General features: G+C 40.7%; 1 protein-coding gene across 1 annotated transcript in view; it reads left to right on the top strand.

The window, feature by feature from the left end:
• LOC144359999 (short transient receptor potential channel 4-like) overlaps positions 1-21883 on the top strand; it is a 68940-nt gene that overhangs the window by 39430 nt on the left and 7627 nt on the right. The window lies entirely within an intron of this gene.

Consider the following 21883-nt stretch of genomic DNA (forward strand, 5'->3'; position numbering starts at 1 on the left):
TGATATATTATACATATAGGTACTACATGTGGACCTCTCTCAGATTTGTTCATTTTCTAATGATATCTTCTGTTCTTTAATTGCCATGTGCATTGTTAACAGCGGAGCTATCTCAGCCGACAGGCTGCTTGTTGGTGTTCGCATAGTGAATGTCATGACGTATATATGGCGTTGGCATGGTGGGTGTCATGATGTATATATGGTGTAGGCATGGTGGGTGTCATGGCGTATATATGGTGTTAGCATAGTGGATGTCATGGTATATATATGATGTTGGCATGGTGGATGTCATGACGAATTTTTGATGTTGGCACAGTGAATTTCATGACGTATATATGGCGTTGGCATGGTGGGTGTCATGATGTATATATGGTGTTGGCATGGTGGGCGTCATGGCGTATATATGGTGTTAGCATAGTGGATGTCATGGTATATATGATGTTGGCATGGTGGATGTAATGACGTATATATGGTGTTGGCATGGTGGGTGTCATGACGTATATATGGTGTTAGCATAGTGGATGTCATGGTATATATATGATATTGGCATGGTGGGTGACATGATGTATATATGGTGTTGGCATGGTGGGTGTCATGACGTAAATATGGTGTTAGCACAGTGGATGTCATGGTATATATATGATGTTGGCATGGTGGATGTCATGACGTATATATGGTGTTGGCATGGTGGGTGTCATGGCGAATATATGGTGTTGGCATGGTGGATGTTATGACGTAAATATGGTGTTGGCAAGGTGGGTGCCATGAGGTATATATAGTGTTGGCATAGTGCATTTCATGACGATTTATTGGTGTTGGCATAGTGAATGTCATGACGTATATATGGTGTTGGCATGGTGGGTGTTATGATGTATATATTGTGTTGGCATGGTGGATGTCATGGCGTATATAAGGTGGTAACCTAGTGGATTTCATGGCGTATATATATTGTGTTGGCATGGTGGGTGTCATGACGTATATGTGGTGTTAGCATAGTGGATGTCATGGTGTATATATGATGTTGGCATGGTGGATGTCATGACGTATATATGGTGTTGGCATGGTGGGTGTCATGGCGAATATATGGTGTTGGCATGGTGGATGTTATGACGTAAATATGGTGTTGGCAAGGTGGGTGTCATGACGTATACATGGTGTTTGCATGGTGGATGTCATGACGTATATATGATGTTGGCATGGTGGATGTCATGACGTATATATGGTGTTGGCATGGTGAGTGTCATAACGTATATATAGTCTTGGCATGGTGGGTGTCATGACGTATATATGGTGTTAGCATAGTGGATGTCATGGTATATATATGATATTGGCATGGTGGGTGTCATGATGTATATATTGTGTTGGCATGGTGGATGTCCTGGCGTATATATAGTGTTGGCATAGTGCATTTGATGACGATTTGTTGGTGTTGGCATAGTGAATGTCATGACGTATATATGGCGTTGGCAAGGTGGGTGTCATGACGTATATATGGTGTTAGCATGGTGGGTGTCATGATGTATATATTGTGTTGGCATGGTGTATGTCATGGCGTATATAAGGTGTTAGCCTAGTGGATTTCATGGCGTATATATGGTGTTGGCATGGTGGGTGTCATGACGTATATATGGTGTTAGCATAGTGGATGTCATGGTGTATATATGATGTTGGCATGGTGGATGTCATGACGTATATATGGTGTTGGCATGGTGGGTGTCATGGCGAATATATGGTGTTGGCATGGTGGATGTTATGACGTAAATATGGTGTTGGCAAGGTGGGTGTCATGACGTATACATGGTGTTTGCATGGTGGATGTCATGACGTATATATGATGTTGGCATGGTGGATGTCATGACGTATATATGGTGTTGGCATGGTGAGTGTCATAACGTATATATGGTCTTGGCATGGTGGGTGTCATGACGTATATATGGTGTTAGCATAGTGGATGTCATGGTATATATATGATATTGGCATGGTGGGTGTCATGATGTATATATTGTGTTGGCATGGTGGATGTCCTGGCGTATATATAGTGTTGGCATAGTGCATTTGATGACGATTTGTTGGTGTTGGCATAGTGAATGTCATGACGTATATATGGCGTTGGCAAGGTGGGTGTCATGACGTATATATGGTGTTAGCATGGTGGGTGTCATGATGTATATATTGTGTTGGCATGGTGTATGTCATGGCGTATATAAGGTGTTAGCCTAGTGGATTTCATGGCGTATATATGGTGTTGGCATGGTGGGTGTCATGACGTATATATGGTGTTAGCATAGTGGATGTCATGGTGTATATATGATTTTGGCATGGTAGGTGTTATGACATATATAGAGAGTTGGCATGGTGAATGTCAGGACGTATATATTGTGTTGGCATGGTAGATGTCATGACGTATATATGGTGTTGGCATGATGGGTGTCATGATGTATATATGGTGTTTGCATGGTGGGTGTCATGACGTATATATGGTGTTTGCATGGTGGGTGTCATGACGTATACATGGTGTTGGCATGGTGGATGTCATGACGTATATAGGATGTTGGCATGGTGGATGTCATGACGTATATATGGTGTTGGCATGGTGGGTGTCATGACGTATATATGGTGTTAGCAGAGTGGATGTCATGGTATATATATGATGTTGGCATGGTGGATGTTTTGACGTATATATGGTGTTGGCATAGTGGATGTCATGACGAATATTTGGTGTTGGCATAGTGAATGTCATGACGTATATATGGTGTTGGTATAGTGGATTTCATGACGAATTTTTAGCTCCGCTGTCGACTTTGTCGAGCGGAGCTTATCATATGAGTGATTGTCCGTCGTCGTCCGTCGTCGTCGTCGTCCGTCGTCGTCGTCCGTCGTCGTCCGTCGTCCGTGTCAATGTTTTACTTTTTCGACTTCTTCTTGAAAACTACAAGCCTGAATGCTTTGATACTTGGTGTATATGTACCTTGGGTAGACCTCTCTCAGATTTGTTCATTTCATGATGTTATCTTCAATTCTCTAATTTTGGTGAATATTTTTGTCATTTTTAGTAAAAAGTGATATTTTCGACTTCTTGTTGAAAACCGCAAGTGCAATTGCTTTGATATTACATATATAGGTACTACATGTGGACCTCTCTCAGATTTGTTCATTTTGTAATGATATCTTTAATTCTCTAATTTTGGTGAATATTTTTGTCATTTTTGGTAAAAAGTGATATTTTCGACTTCTTGTTGAAAACCGCAAGTCCAATTGCTTTGATATTTACATATATAGGTACTACATGTCGACCTCTCTCAGATTTGTTCATTTTGTAATGATATCTTTAATTCTCTAATTTTGGTGAATATTTTTGTAATTTTTGGTAAAAAGTGATATTTTCGACTTCTTGTTGAAAACCGCAAGTCCAATTGCTTTGATATTACATATATAGGTACTACATGTGGACCTCTCTCAGATTTGTTCATTTTGTAATGATATCTTTAATTCTCTAATTTCGGTGAATATTTTTGTAATTTTTGGTAAAAAGTGATATTTTCGACTTCTTGTTGAAAACCGCAAGTCTAATTGCTTTGATATTACATATATAATTACTACATGTGGACCTCTCTCAGATTTGTTCATTTCATGATGATATCTTTAATTCTCTAATTTTGATGAATATTTTTGTAATTTTTGGTAAAAAGCGATATTTTCGACTTCTTGTTGAAAACCGCAAGTCCAATTGCTTTGATATATTATACATATAGGTACTACATGTGGACCTCTCTCAGATTTGTTCATTTTCTAATGATATCTTCTGTTCTTTAATTGCCATGTGCATTGTTAACAGCGGAGCTATCTCAGCCGACAGGCTGCTTGTTGGTGTTCGCATAGTGAATGTCATGACGTATATATGGCGTTGGCATGGTGGGTGTCATGATGTATATATGGTGTAGGCATGGTGGGTGTCATGGCGTATATATGGTGTTAGCATAGTGGATGTCATGGTATATATATGATGTTGGCATGGTGGATGTCATGACGAATTTTTGATGTTGGCACAGTGAATTTCATGACGTATATATGGCGTTGGCATGGTGGGTGTCATGATGTATATATGGTGTTGGCATGGTGGGCGTCATGGCGTATATATGGTGTTAGCATAGTGGATGTCATGGTATATATGATGTTGGCATGGTGGATGTAATGACGTATATATGGTGTTGGCATGGTGGGTGTCATGACGTATATATGGTGTTAGCATAGTGGATGTCATGGTATATATATGATATTGGCATGGTGGGTGACATGATGTATATATGGTGTTGGCATGGTGGGTGTCATGACGTAAATATGGTGTTAGCACAGTGGATGTCATGGTATATATATGATGTTGGCATGGTGGATGTCATGACGTATATATGGTGTTGGCATGGTGGGTGTCATGGCGAATATATGGTGTTGGCATGGTGGATGTTATGACGTAAATATGGTGTTGGCAAGGTGGGTGCCATGAGGTATATATAGTGTTGGCATAGTGCATTTCATGACGATTTATTGGTGTTGGCATAGTGAATGTCATGACGTATATATGGTGTTGGCATGGTGGGTGTTATGATGTATATATTGTGTTGGCATGGTGGATGTCATGGCGTATATAAGGTGGTAACCTAGTGGATTTCATGGCGTATATATATTGTGTTGGCATGGTGGGTGTCATGACGTATATGTGGTGTTAGCATAGTGGATGTCATGGTGTATATATGATGTTGGCATGGTGGATGTCATGACGTATATATGGTGTTGGCATGGTGGGTGTCATGGCGAATATATGGTGTTGGCATGGTGGATGTTATGACGTAAATATGGTGTTGGCAAGGTGGGTGTCATGACGTATACATGGTGTTTGCATGGTGGATGTCATGACGTATATATGATGTTGGCATGGTGGATGTCATGACGTATATATAGTCTTGGCATGGTGGGTGTCATGACGTATATATGGTGTTAGCATAGTGGATGTCATGGTATATATATGATATTGGCATGGTGGGTGTCATGATGTATATATTGTGTTGGCATGGTGGATGTCCTGGCGTATATATAGTGTTGGCATAGTGCATTTGATGACGATTTGTTGGTGTTGGCATAGTGAATGTCATGACGTATATATGGCGTTGGCAAGGTGGGTGTCATGACGTATATATGGTGTTAGCATGGTGGGTGTCATGATGTATATATTGTGTTGGCATGGTGTATGTCATGGCGTATATAAGGTGTTAGCCTAGTGGATTTCATGGCGTATATATGGTGTTGGCATGGTGGGTGTCATGACGTATATATGGTGTTAGCATAGTGGATGTCATGGTGTATATATGATGTTGGCATGGTAGGTGTTATGACATATATAGAGAGTTGGCATGGTGAATGTCAGGACGTATATATTGTGTTGGCATGGTAGATGTCATGACGTATATATGGTGTTGGCATGATGGGTGTCATGATGTATATATGGTGTTTGCATGGTGGGTGTCATGACGTATACATGGTGTTTGCATGGTGGGTGTCATGACGTATACATGGTGTTGGCATGGTGGATGTCATGACGTATATAGGATGTTGGCATGGTGGATGTCATGACGTATATATGGTGTTGGCATGGTGGGTGTCATGACGTATATATGGTGTTAGCAGAGTGGATGTCATGGTATATATATGATGTTGGCATGGTGGATGTTTTGACGTATATATGGTGTTGGCATAGTGGATGTCATGACGAATATTTGGTGTTGGCATAGTGAATGTCATGACGTATATATGGTGTTGGTATAGTGGATTTCATGACGAATTTTTAGCTCCGCTGTCGACTTTGTCGAGCGGAGCTTATCATATGAGTGATTGTCCGTCGTCGTCCGTCGTCGTCGTCGTCCGTCGTCGTCGTCCGTCGTCGTCCGTCGTCCGTGTCAATGTTTTACTTTTTCGACTTCTTCTTGAAAACTACAAGCCTGAATGCTTTGATACTTGGTGTATATGTACCTTGGGCAGACCTCTCTCAGATTTGTTCATTTCATGATGTTATCTTCAATTCTCTAATTTTGGTGAATATTTTTGTCATTTTTAGTAAAAAGTGATATTTTCGACTTCTTGTTGAAAACCGCAAGTGCAATTGCTTTGATATTACATATATAGGTACTACATGTGGACCTCTCTCAGATTTGTTCATTTTGTAATGATATCTTTAATTCTCTAATTTTGGTGAATATTTTTGTCATTTTTGGTAAAAAGTGATATTTTCGACTTCTTGTTGAAAACCGCAAGTCCAATTGCTTTGATATTTACATATATAGGTACTACATGTCGACCTCTCTCAGATTTGTTCATTTTGTAATGATATCTTTAATTCTCTAATTTTGGTGAATATTTTTGTAATTTTTGGTAAAAAGTGATATTTTCGACTTCTTGTTGAAAACCGCAAGTCCAATTGCTTTGATATTACATATATAGGTACTACATGTGGACCTCTCTCAGATTTGTTCATTTTGTAATGATATCTTTAATTCTCTAATTTCGGTGAATATTTTTGTAATTTTTGGTAAAAAGTGATATTTTCGACTTCTTGTTGAAAACCGCAAGTCCAATTGCTTTGATATTACATATATAGGTACTACATGTGGACCTCTCTCAGATTTGTTCATTTCATGATGATATCTTTAATTCTCTAATTTTGATGAATATTTTTGTAATTTTTGGTAAAAAGTGATATTTTCGACTTCTTGTTGAAAACCGCAAGTCCAATTGCTTTGATATATTATACATATAGGTACTACATGTGGACCTCTCTCAGATTTGTTCATTTTCTAATGATATCTTCTGTTCTTTAATTGCCATGTGCATTGTTAACAGCGGAGCTATCTCAGCCGACAGGCTGCTTGTTGGTGTTCGCATAGTGAATGTCATGACGTATATATGGCGTTGGCATGGTGGGTGTCATGATGTATATATGGTGTAGGCATGGTGGGTGTCATGGCGTATATATGGTGTTAGCATAGTGGATGTCATGGTATATATATGATGTTGGCATGGTGGATGTCATGACGAATTTTTGATGTTGGCACAGTGAATTTCATGACGTATATATGGCGTTGGCATGGTGGGTGTCATGATGTATATATGGTGTTGGCATGGTGGGCGTCATGGCGTATATATGGTGTTAGCATAGTGGATGTCATGGTATATATGATGTTGGCATGGTGGATGTAATGACGTATATATGGTGTTGGCATGGTGGGTGTCATGACGTATATATGGTGTTAGCATAGTGGATGTCATGGTATATATATGATATTGGCATGGTGGGTGACATGATGTATATATGGTGTTGGCATGGTGGGTGTCATGACGTAAATATGGTGTTAGCACAGTGGATGTCATGGTATATATATGATGTTGGCATGGTGGATGTCATGACGTATATATGGTGTTGGCATGGTGGGTGTCATGGCGAATATATGGTGTTGGCATGGTGGATGTTATGACGTAAATATGGTGTTGGCAAGGTGGGTGCCATGAGGTATATATAGTGTTGGCATAGTGCATTTCATGACGATTTATTGGTGTTGGCATAGTGAATGTCATGACGTATATATGGTGTTGGCATGGTGGGTGTTATGATGTATATATTGTGTTGGCATGGTGGATGTCATGGCGTATATAAGGTGGTAACCTAGTGGATTTCATGGCGTATGTATATTGTGTTGGCATGGTGGGTGTCATGACGTATATGTGGTGTTAGCATAGTGGATGTCATGGTGTATATATGGTGTTCGCTTGGTGTGTGTCATGACGTATATCTGGTGTTGGCATAGTGGATTTCATGACGAATTTTTGGTGTTGGCATGGTGAATGTCATGACATATATATGGCGTTGGCATGGTGGATGTAATGGCGTATATATAGTGTTGGCATAGTGCATTTCATGACGATTTGTTGGTGTTGGCATAGTGAATGTCATGACGTATATATGGCGTTGGCAAGGTGGGTGTCATGACGTATATATGGTGTTGGCATGGTGGGTGTCATGATGTATATATTGTGTTGGCATGGTGGATGTCATGGCGTATATAAGGTGTTAGCCTAGTGGATTTCATGGCGTATATATGGTGTTGGCATGGTGGGTGTCATGACGTATATATGGTGTTAGCATAGTGGATGTCATGGTGTGTATATGATGTTGGCATGGTGGGTGTTATGACATATATAGAGAGTTGGCATGGTGAATGTCAGGACGTATATATGGTGTTGGCATGGTAGATGTCTTGACGTATATATGGTGTTGGCTTGATGGGTGTCATGATGTATATATGGTGTTTGCATGGTGGGTGTCATGACGTATACATGGTGTTGGCATGGTGGATGTCATGACGTATATATGATGTTGGCATGGTGGATGTCATGACGTATATATGGTGTTGGCATGGTGGGTGTCATGACGTATATATGGTGTTAGCATTGTGGATGTCATGGTATATATATGATGTCGGCATGGTGGGTGTCATGATGTATATATGGTGTTGGCATGGTGGGTGTCATGACGTATATATGATGTTAGCAGAATAGATATCATGGTGTATATATGACGTTGGAATGGTGGATGTTTTGACGTATATATGGTGTTGGCATAGTGGATGTCATGACGAATGTTTGGTGTTGGCATGGTGGTGTCATGACGTATATATGGTGTTGGCATAGTGAATTTCATGACGAATTTTTGATGTTGGCATAGTGAATGTCATGACGTATATATGGTGTTAGCATAGTGGATGTCATGGTATATATATGATATTGGCATGGTGGATGACATGATGTATATATGGTGTTGGCATGGTGGGTGTCATGACGTAAATATGGTGTTAGCACAGTGGATGTCATGGTATATATATGATGTTGGCATGGTGGATGTCATGACGTATATATGGTGTTGGCATGGTGGGTGTCATGGCGAATATATGGTGTTGGCATGGTGGATGTTTTGACGTAAATATGGTGATGGCAAGGTGGGTGCCATGACGTATATATAGTGTTGGCATAGTGCATTTCATGACGATTTGTTGGTGTTGGCATAGTGAATGTCATGACGTATATATGGTGTTGGCATAGTGGATGTCATGGCGTATATAAGGTGTTAGCTTATTGGATTTCATGGCGTATATATGGTATTGGCATGGTGGGTGTCATGACGTATATATGGTGTTAGCATAGTGGATGTCATGGTGTATATATGATGTTGGCATGGTGGGTGTTATGACATATATAGAGAGTCGGCATGGTGAATGTCAGGACGTATATATGGTGTTGGCATGGTAGATGTCATGACGTATATATGGTGTTGGCATGGAGGGTGTCATGATGTATATATGGTGTTTGCATGGTGGGTGTCATGACGTATATATGGTGTTAGCATAGTGGATGTCATGGTATATATATGACATTGGCATGGTGGGTTTCATGATGTATATATGGTGTTGGCATGGTGGGTGTCATGACGTAAATATGGTGTTAGCATAGTGGATGTCATGATATATATATGATTTTGGCATGGTGGATGTCATGACGTATATATGGTGATGGCATGGTGGGTGTCATGGCGAATATATGGTGTTGGCATGGTGGATGTTATGACGTAAATATGGTGTTGGCAAGGTGGGTGCCATGACGTATATATAGTGTTGGCATAGTGAATTTCATGGCGATTTGTTGGTGTTGGCATAGTGAATGTCACGACGTATATATGGCGTTGGCAAGGTGGGTGTCATGACGTATATATGGTGTTGGCATGGTGGGTGCCATGACGTATATATAGTGTTGGCATAGTGAATTTCATGGCGATTTGTTGGTGTTGGCATAGTGAATGTCATGACGTATATATGGCGTTGGCAAGGTGGGTGTCATGACGTATATATGGTGTTGGCATGGTGGGTGTCATGATATATATTGTGTTGGCATGGTGGATGTCATGGCGTATATAAGGTGTTAGCCTAGTGGATTTCATGGCGTATATATGGTGTTGGCATGGTGGGTGTCATGACGTAAATATGGTGTTAGCATAGTGTATGTCATGGTGTATATATGATGTTGGCATGGTGGCTGTTATGACGTATATAGAGAGTTGGCATGGTGGATGTCAGGACGTGTATATGGTGTTAGCATGGTGATGTCATGGCGTATATATGGTGTTGGCATGGTGGATGACATGACGAATGTTTGTGGTTTTAGCATAGTGGATTTCATGGCGTATATATATATGTATTGGCATGGTGGGTGTCATGACGTATATATGGTGTTGGCATGGTGGGAATCATGACGTATATATGGTGTTGGCATGGTGGGTGTCATGACGTATATATGATGTTGGCATGGTGGATGTCATGGTGTATATATGATGTTGGCATGGTGGATGTAATGGCGTATATATGGTGTTGGCATAGTGGATTTCATGACGGCTTTTTGGTGTTGGCATGGAGAATGTCATGACATATATATGGCGTTGGCATGGTGAATGTCATGGCGTATATATAGTGTTGGAATAGTACATTTCATGACGAATTTTTGATGTTGGCATAGTGAATGTCATGCTTTGTATATAGCGTTGGCAAGGTGGGTGTCATGACGTATATATGGTGTTCGCAAGGTGGGTGTCATGACGTTTATATGGTGTTGGCATGGTGAGTGTCATGACGTATATATAGTGTTGGCATGGTGGATTTCAGGACGTGTATATGGTGTTGGCATGGTGATGTCATGGCGTATATATGGTGTTGGCATGTTGGATGTCATGACGAATGTTTTTTGTTTTAGCATAATGGATTTCATGGCGTATATATATGTGTTGGCATGGTGGGTGTCATGACGTATATATGGTGTTGGCATGGTGGGAGTCATGACATATATATGGTGTTAGCATGGTGGATGTCATGACGTATATATGGTGTTGGCATGGTGGATGTCATGACGTATATATGGTGTTGACATAGTGGATGGCATGACGTATATATGATGTTGGTATGGTTGATGTCATGACGTATATATGGTGTTGACATAGTGGATGGCATGACGTATATATGATGTTGGTATGGTTGATGTCAGGACGTATATATGGTGTTGACATAGTGGATGGCATGACGAATGTTTGGTGTTGGCATTGTGAATGTCATGGCATATATGGGTTTGGCATGTTTGATGCCATGACGTATATATTGCATTGGCATGGTGCATTTCATGACGTATATATAGTGTTTGTATGGTGGATGTCAGGACATATAATGGTGTTGGCATAGTGGATGTCATGACGAAATTTTCGTGTTGGCATGGCAGATGTCATAAAGTACATATTGTGTTTGCATGGTGGATGTAACGACGTATATATGGTGTTGGCATGCTTGCTGTTATGACGAATGTTTTGTGATGGCCTTGTGGATGTGATGACGTACATATTGTGTTGACATCGTGGATGTCATGGCGTATATATGGTGTTAGCATAGTGGATTCCATGGCGTATATATGGTGTTGGCATGGTGGGTGTCATGACGTATGTATGGTGTTAGCATAGTGGATGTCATGGTGTTTATATGATGTTGGCATGGTGAATGTCATAACGAATGTTTAGTGTTGGCATGGTGGTTGTCATGACGTATATGGTGTTGGCTTAGTGAATGTCATGAAGTATATATGGCGTTGGCATGGTTGATGTCATAAAATACATATTGTGTTGGCATGGTGGATGTAACGACGTATATATGGTGTTGGCATGGTTGGTGTTATGACGAATGTTTTGTGATGGCCTTGTGGATGTGATGACGTATATATGGTGTTGACATCGTGGATGTCATGACGTATATATGATGTTGGCATTGTGGATGTCATGACGTATATATGGTGTTGGCATAGGTGTACTGACGAATGTTTTGTGATGGCATAGTGGATGTGATGACATATATATGGTGTTGCCTGGTGAATGTCATGGTTTACATATGGTATTTGTTTTGTGGATGTCATGACGTATATATGATGTTGGCATGGTGGATGTCATGACGTATATATGGTGTTGGCATGGTGGATGTCATAACGTATATATGGTGTTGGTATTGTGGATGTCAAAACGAATTTTTAGTGTTGGAATGGTGGATATCATGACGTACATGTGATATTGGCATGAAGAATATCATGACGTATAAATGATATTGGCATAGTGAATGTCATGACGTATATATGATGTTGGCAGAGTGGATGTCATGACGTATATATGGTGTTGGTATGGTGGGTGTCATGATGTATATATGGTGCTAGCATAGTGGATGTCATGACGTATATATGGTGTTGGCAGAGTGGATGTCATGACGTATATATGGTGTTGGCAGAGTGGATGTCATGACGTATATATGATGTTGGCATAGTGGATGTCGTGACGTATATATGGTGTTGGCAGAGTGGATGTCATGACGTATATATGGTGTTGGCATAGTGGATGTCATGACGTATATATGGTGTTGGCAGAGTGGATGTCATGACGTATATATGGTGTTGGCGGAGTGGATGTCATGACGTATATATGGTGTTGGCAGTGTGGATGTCATGACGTATATATGGTGTTGGCAGAGTGGATGTCATGACGTATATATGGTGTTGGCAGAGTGGATGTCATGACGTATATATGGTGTTGGCAGAGTGGATGTCATGACGTATATATGATGTTGGCAGAGTGGATGTCATGACGTATATATGGTGTTGGCAGAGTGGATGTCATGACGTATATATGGTGTTGGTATGGTTGATGTTATGACGTATATATGGTGTTGGCATAGTGGGTGTCATGACGAATGTTTGATGTTGGCATTGTGAATGTCATGGCATATATGGGTTTGGCATGGTTGATGCCATGACGTATATATTGCATTGGCATGGTGCATTTCATGACGTATATATAGTGTTTGTTTGGTGGATGTCAGGACATATATATGGTGTTGGCATAGTGGATGTCATGTCGAATTTTTTGTGTTGGCATGGCAGATGTCATAAAGTACATATTGTGTTGGCATGGTGGATGTAACGACGTATATATATTGTTGGCATGGTTGGTGTTATGACGAATGTTTTGTGATGGCCTTCTGGATGTCATGACGTATATATGATGTTGGCATTGAGGATGTCATGACGTATATATGATGTTGGCATTGAGGATGTCATGACGTATATATGGTGTTGGCATAGGTGTACTGACGAATGTTTTTGTGATGGCATAGTGGATGTGATGACATATAAATGGTGTTGGCCTGGTGAATGTCATGGTTTACATATGGTATTTGTTTTGTGGATGTGATGACGTATATATGGTGTTAGCATCGTGGGTGTCATGATGTATATATTGTGTTGGCATGGTGGATGTCATGGCGTATATAAGGTGTTAGCTTATTGGATTTCATGGCGTATATATGGTGTTGGCATGGTGGGTATCATGACGTATATATGGCGTTAGCATAGTGGATGTCATGGTGTATATATGATGTTGGCATGGTGGGTGTTATGTCATATATAGAGAGTTGGCATGGTGAATGTCAGGACGTATATATGGTGTTGGCATGATAGATGTCATGACGTATATATGGTGTTGGCATGGTGGGTGTCATGATGTATATATGGTGTTTGCATGGTGGGTGTCATGACGTATATATGGTGTTAGCATAGTGTATGTCATGGTATATATATATGATGTTGGCATGGTGGATGTCATGACGTATATATGGTGTTGGCATGGTTGGTGTCATGATGTATATTTGGTGTTGGCATGGTGGGTGTCATGACGTTTATATGATGTTAGCAGAGTGGATGTCATGGTATATATATGATGTTGGCATGGTGGATGTCATGACGTATATATGGTGTTGGCATGGTGGGTGTTATGACGTATATATGGCGTTAGCATAGTGGATGTCATGGTATATATATGACATTGGCATGGTGGGTTTCATGATGTATATATGGTGTTGGCATGGTGGGTGTCATGACGTAAATATGGTGTTAGCATAGTGGATGTCATGGTATATATATGATTTTGGCATGGTGGATGTCATGACGTATATATGGTGTTGGCATGGTGGGTGAAATGGCGAATATATGGTGTTGGCATGGTGGATGTTATGACGTAAATATGGTGTTGGCAAGGTGGGTGCCATGACGTATATATAGTGTTGGCATAGTGAATTTCATGACGATTTGTTGGTGTTGGCATAGTGAATGTCATGACGTATATATGGCGTTGGCAAGGTGGGTGTCATGACGTATATATGGTGTTGGCATGGTGGGTGTCATGATGTATATATTGTGTTGGCATGGTGGATGTCATGGCGTATATAAGGTGTTAGCCTAGTGGATTTCATGGCGTATATATGGTGTTGGCATGGTGGGTGTCATGACGTACATATGGTGTTAGCATAGTGCATGTCATGGTGTATATATGATGTTGGCATGGTGGGTGTTATGACATATATAGAGAGTTGGCATGGTGAATGTCAGGACGTATATATGGTGTTGGCATGGTAGATGTCATGACGTATATATGGTGTTGGCATGGTGGGTGTCATGATATATATATGGTGTTTGCATGGTGGGTGTCATGACGTATACATGGTGTTGGCATGGTGGATGTCATGACGTATATATGATGTTGGCATGCTGGATGTCATGACGTATATATGGTGTTGGCATGGTGGGTGTTAAGATATATAAATGGTGTTAGCAGAGTGGATGTCATGGTATAAATATGATATTGGCATGGTGGATGTTTTGACGTATATATGGTGTTGGCATGGTGGTGTCATGACGTATATATGGTGTTGGCATAATGGATTTCATGACGAATTTTTGGTGTTGGCATAGTGAATGTTATGACGTATATATGGCGTTGGCATGGTGGGTGTCATGATGTATATATGGTGTTGGCATGGTGGGTGTCATGGCGTATATATAGTGTTAGCATAGTGGATGTCATGGTATATATATATGATGTTGGCATGGTGGATGTCATGACGTATATATGGTGTTGGCATGGTGGGTGTCATGGCGAATATATGGTGTTGACATGGTGGATGTTATGACGTAAATACTGTGTTGGCAAGTTGGGTGCCATGACGTATATATGGTGTTGGCATGGTGGATGTCATGACGAATGTTTGGTGTTGTCTTGGTGGGTGTCACGACGTATATCTAGTGTTGGCAAAGTGGATTTCATGACGGCTTTTTGGTGTTGGCATGGTGAATGTCATGACATATATATGGCGTTGGCATGGTGGATGTCATGGCGTATATATAGTGTTGGCATAGTGCATTTCATGACGAATTTTTGGTGTTGGCATAGTGAAAGTCATGATGTATATATGGCGTTGGCAAGGTGGGTGTCATGCCGTATATATGGCGTTGGCAAGGTGGGTGCCATGACGTATATATGGTATTGGCATGGTGTGTGTCATGACGTATATATGGTGTTCGCATGGTGTGTGTCATGACGTATATCTGGTGTTGGCATAGTGGATTTCATGACAAATTTTTGGTGTTGGCATGGTGAATGTCATGGCGTATATATAGTGTTGGCATAGTGCATTTCATGACGATTTGTTGGTGTTGGCATAGTGAATATCATGACGTATATATGGCGTTGGCAAGGTGGGTGTCAAGACGTATATATGATGTTGGCATGGTGGCTGTTATGACATATATAGAGAGTTGGCATGGTGGATGTTAGGACGTGTATATGGTGTTGGCATGGTGATGTCATGGCGTATATATGGTGTTGGCATGGTGGATGACATGACGAATGTTTGTGGATTTAGCATAGTGGATTTCATGGCGTATATATATGTATTGGCATGGTGGGTGTCATGACGTATATATGGTGTTGCCATGGTGGGAATCATGACGTATATATGGTGTTGGCATGGTGGGTGTCATGACGTATATATGATGTTGGCATGGTGGATGTCATGGTGTATATATGATGCTGGCATGGTGGATGTAATGGCGTATATATGGTGTTGGCATAGTGGATTTCATGACGAATTTTTGGTGTTGGCATGGAGAATGTCATGACATATATATGGCGTTGGCATGGTGAATGTCATGGCGTATATATAGTGTTGGAATAGTACATTTCATGACGAATTTTTGATGTTGGCATAATGGATTTCATGGCGTATATATCTGTGTTGGCATGGTGGCTGTCATGACGTATATATGGTGTTGGCATGGTGGGAGTCATGACATATATATGGTGTTGACATAGTGGATGGCATGACGTATATATGATGTTGGTATGGTTGATGTCATGACGTATATATGGTGTTGACATAGTGGATGGCATGACGTATATATGGTGTTGGCATGGTGGATGTCATGACGTATATATGGTGTTGGCATAGTGGGTGTCATGACGAATGTTTGGTGTTGGCATTGTGAATGTTATGACGTATATATGGCGTTGGCATGGTGGGTGTCATGATGTATATATGGTGTTGGCATGGTGGTGTCATGACGTATATATGGTGTTGGCATAATGGATTTCATGACGAATTTTTGGTGTTGGCATAGTGAATGTTATGACGTATATATGGCGTTGGCATGGTAGGTGTCATGATGTATATATGGTGTTGGCATGGTGGGTGTCATGGCGTATATATAGTGTTAGCATAGTGGATGTCATGGTATATATATATGATGTTGGCATGGTGGATGTCATGACGTATATATGGTGTTGGCATGGTGGGTGTCATGGCGAATATATGGTGTTGACATGGTGGATGTTATGACGTAAATACTGTGTTGGCAAGTTGGGTGCCATGACGTATATATGGTGTTGGCATGGTGGATGTCATGACGAATGTTTGGTGTTGGCTTGGTGGGTGTCACGACGTATATCTAGTGTTGGCAAAGTGGATTTCATGACGGCTTTTTGGTGTTGGCATGGTGAATGTCATGACATATATATGGCGTTGGCATGGTGGATGTCATGGCGTATATATAGTGTTGGCATAGTGCATTTCATGACGAATTTTTGGTGTTGGCATAGTGAAAGTCATGATGTATATATGGCGTTGGCAAGGTGGGTGTCATGCCGTATATATGGTGTTGGCAAGGTGGGTGCCATGACGTATATATGGTATTGGCATGGTGTGTGTCATGACGTATATATGGTGTTCGCATGGTGTGTGTCATGACGTATATCTGGTGTTGGCATAGTGGATTTCATGACAAATTTTTGGTGTTGGCATGGTGAATGTCATGGCGTATATATAGTGTTGGCATAGTGCATTTCATGACGATTTGTTGGTGTTGGCATAGTGAATATCATGACGTATATATGGCGTTGGCAAGGTGGGTGTCAAGACGTATATATGATGTTGGCATGGTGGCTGTTATGACATATATAGAGAGTTGGCATGGTGGATGTTAGGACGTGTATATGGTGTTGGCATGGTGATGTCATGGCGTATATATGGTGTTGCCATGGTGGATGACATGACGAATGTTTGTGGTTTTAGCATAGTGGATTTCATGGCGTATATATATGTATTGGCATGGTGGGTGTCATGACGTATATATGGTGTTGCCATGGTGGGAATCATGACGTATATATGGTGTTGGCATGGTGGGTGTCATGACGTATATATGATGTTGGCATGGTGGATGTCATGGTGTATATATGATGCTGGCATGGTGGATGTAATGGCGTATATATGGTGTTGGCATAGTGGATTTCATGACGAATTTTTGGTGTTGGCATGGAGAATGTCATGACATATATATGGCGTTGGCATGGTGAATGTCATGGCGTATATATAGTGTTGGAATAGTACATTTCATGACGAATTTTTGATGTTGGCATAATGGATTTCATGGCGTATATATCTGTGTTGGCATGGTGGCTGTCATGACGTATATATGGTGTTGGCATGGTGGGAGTCATGACATATATATGGTGTTGACATAGTGGATGGCATGACGTATATATGATTTTGGTATGGTTGATGTCATGACGTATATATGGTGTTGACATAGTGGATGGCATGACGTATATATGGTGTTGGCATGGTGGATGTCATGACGTATATATGGTGTTGACATAGTGGATGGCATGACGTATATATGATGTTGGTATGGTTGATGTCAGGACGTATATATGGTGTTGGCATAGTGGGTGTCATGACGAATGTTTGGTGTTGGCATTGTGAATGTCATGGCATATATGGGTTTGGCATGTTTGATGCCATGACGTATATATTGCATTGGCATGGTGCATTTCATGACGTATATATAGTGTTTGTATGGTGGATGTCAGGACATATATATGGTGTTGGCATAGTGGATGTCATGACGAAATTTTGGTGTTGGCATGGCAGATGTCATAAAGTACATATTGTGTTGGCATGGTGGATGTAACGACGTATATATGGTGTTGGCATGGTTGGTGTTATGACGAATGTTTTGTGATGGCCTTGTGGATGTGATGACATATACATTGTGTTGACATCGTGGATGTCATGACGTATATATGATGTTGGCATTGTGGATGTCATGACGTATATATGGTGTTGGCATAGGTGTAGTGGCGAATGTTTTGTGATGGCATAGTGGATGTGATGACATATAAATGGTGTTGGCCTGGTGAATGTCATGGTTTACATATGGTATTTGTTTTGTGGATGTCATGACGTATATATGATGTTGGCATGGTGGATGTCATAACGTATATATGGTGTTGGCATGGTGGATGTCATAACGTATATATGATGTTGGCATAGTGGATGTCATGACGTATATATGATGTTGGCATGGTGGATGTCATAACGTATATATGATGTTGGCATGGTGGATGTCATAACGTATATATGATGTTGGCATAGTGGATGTCATGACGTATATATGATGTTGGCATGGTGGATGTCATAACGTATATATGATGTTGGCATAGTGGATGTCATGACGTATATATGATGTTGGCATGGTGGATGTCATAACGTATATATGATGTTGGCATGGTGGATGTCATAACGTATATATGATGTTGGCATAGTGGATGTCATGACGTATATATGATGTTGACATGGTGGATGTCATAACGTATATATGATGTTGGCATAGTGGATGTCATGACGTATATATGATGTTGGCATGGTGGATGTCATGACGTATATAAGGTGCTAGCATAGTGGATGTCATGACGTATATATGATGTTGGCAGAGTGGATGTCATGACGTATATATGGTGTTGGCATAGTGAATGTCATGACGTATATATGGTGCTAGCATAGTGGATGTCATGACGTATATATGATGTTGGCATAGTGGATGTCATGACGTATATATGGTGTTGGCAGAGTGGATGTCATGACGTATATATAATGTTGGCAGAGTGGATGTCATGACATACATGTGATATTGGCATGAAGAATGTCATGACGTATATATGGTGGTAGCATAGTGGATGTCATGACGTATATATGATGTTGGCATAGTGGATGTCATGACGTATATATGATGTTGGCAGAGTGAATGTCATGACGTATATATGGTGCTAGCATAGTGGATGTCATGACGTATATATGATGTTGGCATAGTGGATGTCATGACGTATATATGGTGTTGGCATAGTGGATGTCATGACGTATATATGATGTTGGCAGAGTGGATGTCATGACGTACATGTGATATTGGCATGAAGAATGTCATGACGTATATATGGTGTTGGTATAGTGGATGTCATGACGTATATATGATGTTGGCAGAGTGGATGTCATGACGTATATATGATGTTGGCAGAGTGGATGTCATGACGTATATATGGTGTTGGCATAGTGGATGTCATGACGTATATATGGAGTTGGCATAGTGGATGTCATGACGTATATATGATGTTGGCATAATGGATGTCATGACGTATATATGATGTTGGCATAGTGGATGTCATGACGTATATATGATGTTGTCATAGTGGATGTCATGACGTATATATGATGTTGGCATAGTGGATGTCATGACGTATATATGGTGCTAGCATAGTGGATGTCATGACGTATATATGATGTTGGCATAGTGGATGTCATGACGTATATATGATGTTGGCAGAGTGGATGTCATGACGTATATATGGTGTTGGCATAGTGAATGTCATGACGTATATATGATGTTGGCATAGTGGATGTCATGACGTATATATGGTGTCGGCAGAGTGGATGTCACGACGTATATATGACGTTGGCAGAGTGGATGTCATGACGTACATGTGATATTGGCATGAAGAATGTCATGACGTATATATGGTGCGAGCATAGTGGATGTCATGACGTATTTATGATGTTGGCAGAGTGGATGTCATGACGTATATATGATGTTGGCATAGTGGATGTCATGACGTATATATGATGTTGGCATAGTGGATGTCATGACGTATATATGATGTTGGCATAGTGGATGTCATGACGTATATATGATGTTGGCAGAGTGGATGTCATGACGTATATATGGTGTTGGTATGGTGGATGTCATGACGTATATATGGTTTTGGCATAGTGGATGTCATGACGTATATATGATGTTGGCATAGTGGATGTCATGACGTATATATGATGTTGGCATAGTGGATGTCATGACGTATATATGATATTGGCATAGTGGATGTCATGACTTATATATGATGTTGGCATAGTGGATGTCATGACGTATATATGGTGTTGGCCTAGTGGATGTCATGACGTATATATGATGTTGGCATAGTGGATGTCATGACGTATATATGATGTTGGCTTAGTGGATGTCATGACGTATATATGATGTTGGCATAGTGGATGTCATGACGTATATATGATGTTGGTATGGTGGGTGTCATGACGTATATACGGTGTTGGTATGGTGGATGTCATGACGTATATGGTGTTGGCATAGTGGATGTCATGACGTATATATGGTGTTAGCCTAGTGGATGTCATGACGTATATATGGTGTTGGCAAAGTGGATGTCATGACGTATATATGGTGTTGGCAGAGTGGATGTCATGACGTATATATGGTGTTGGCATAGTGGATGTCATGACGTATATATGGTGTTGGCAGAGTGGATGTCATGACGTATATATGGTGTTGGCATAGTGGATGTCATGACGTATATATGATGTTGGCATAGTGGATGTCATGACGTATATATGGTGTTGGCAGAGTGGATGTCATGAAGTATATATGGTGTTGGCAGAGTGGATGTCATGACGTATATATGGTGTTGGCGGAGTGGATGTCATGACGTATATATGGTGTTGGCAGAGTGGATGTCATGACGTATATATGGTGTTGGCAGAGTGGATGTCATGACGTATATATGGTGTTGACAGAGTGGATGTCATGACGTATATATGATGTTGGCTTGATTGGTGTCATGTATGGAATTGGTGGGTGCCATAATAAATTACGGGGTTGGTGTGGTAGCTATAATGACTTTTGTGTGTCGTTGGTTGTTTAGTGATTGTAATGGCGTATGTATTGACATGATGGCTTGCCGTGGCGAAAATACGTGTTGACATTTTGTATGTCATGACTTATGTATGGCGTTGGTTTGCTAGTCATGAAATTTGTGTGAAGATGTCAAGACGTTTGTTTTGTTTTGGCGTGGTGTTGATATGGGGTCTATATAGTGTCGGTGGGGTGGAATCCACGACGTGTATATAGTGCCAGCTTGGTGGATGGCGTGGTGTGTTTATGGTGTAGGCGTGGCTGATGTTAAGATTTAGGTGTTTGCATCGTGTTGTCATTGTGCATGATTTGAGCTGTTTAGTAATATGAAATGTATATTACACTGTCTTTACTCGCA

Source organism: Saccoglossus kowalevskii, chromosome 18, assembly GCF_978046115.1.
Source record: "Saccoglossus kowalevskii chromosome 18, keSacKowa6.1, whole genome shotgun sequence".
Taxonomy (NCBI): Eukaryota; Metazoa; Hemichordata; class Enteropneusta; family Harrimaniidae; genus Saccoglossus; species Saccoglossus kowalevskii.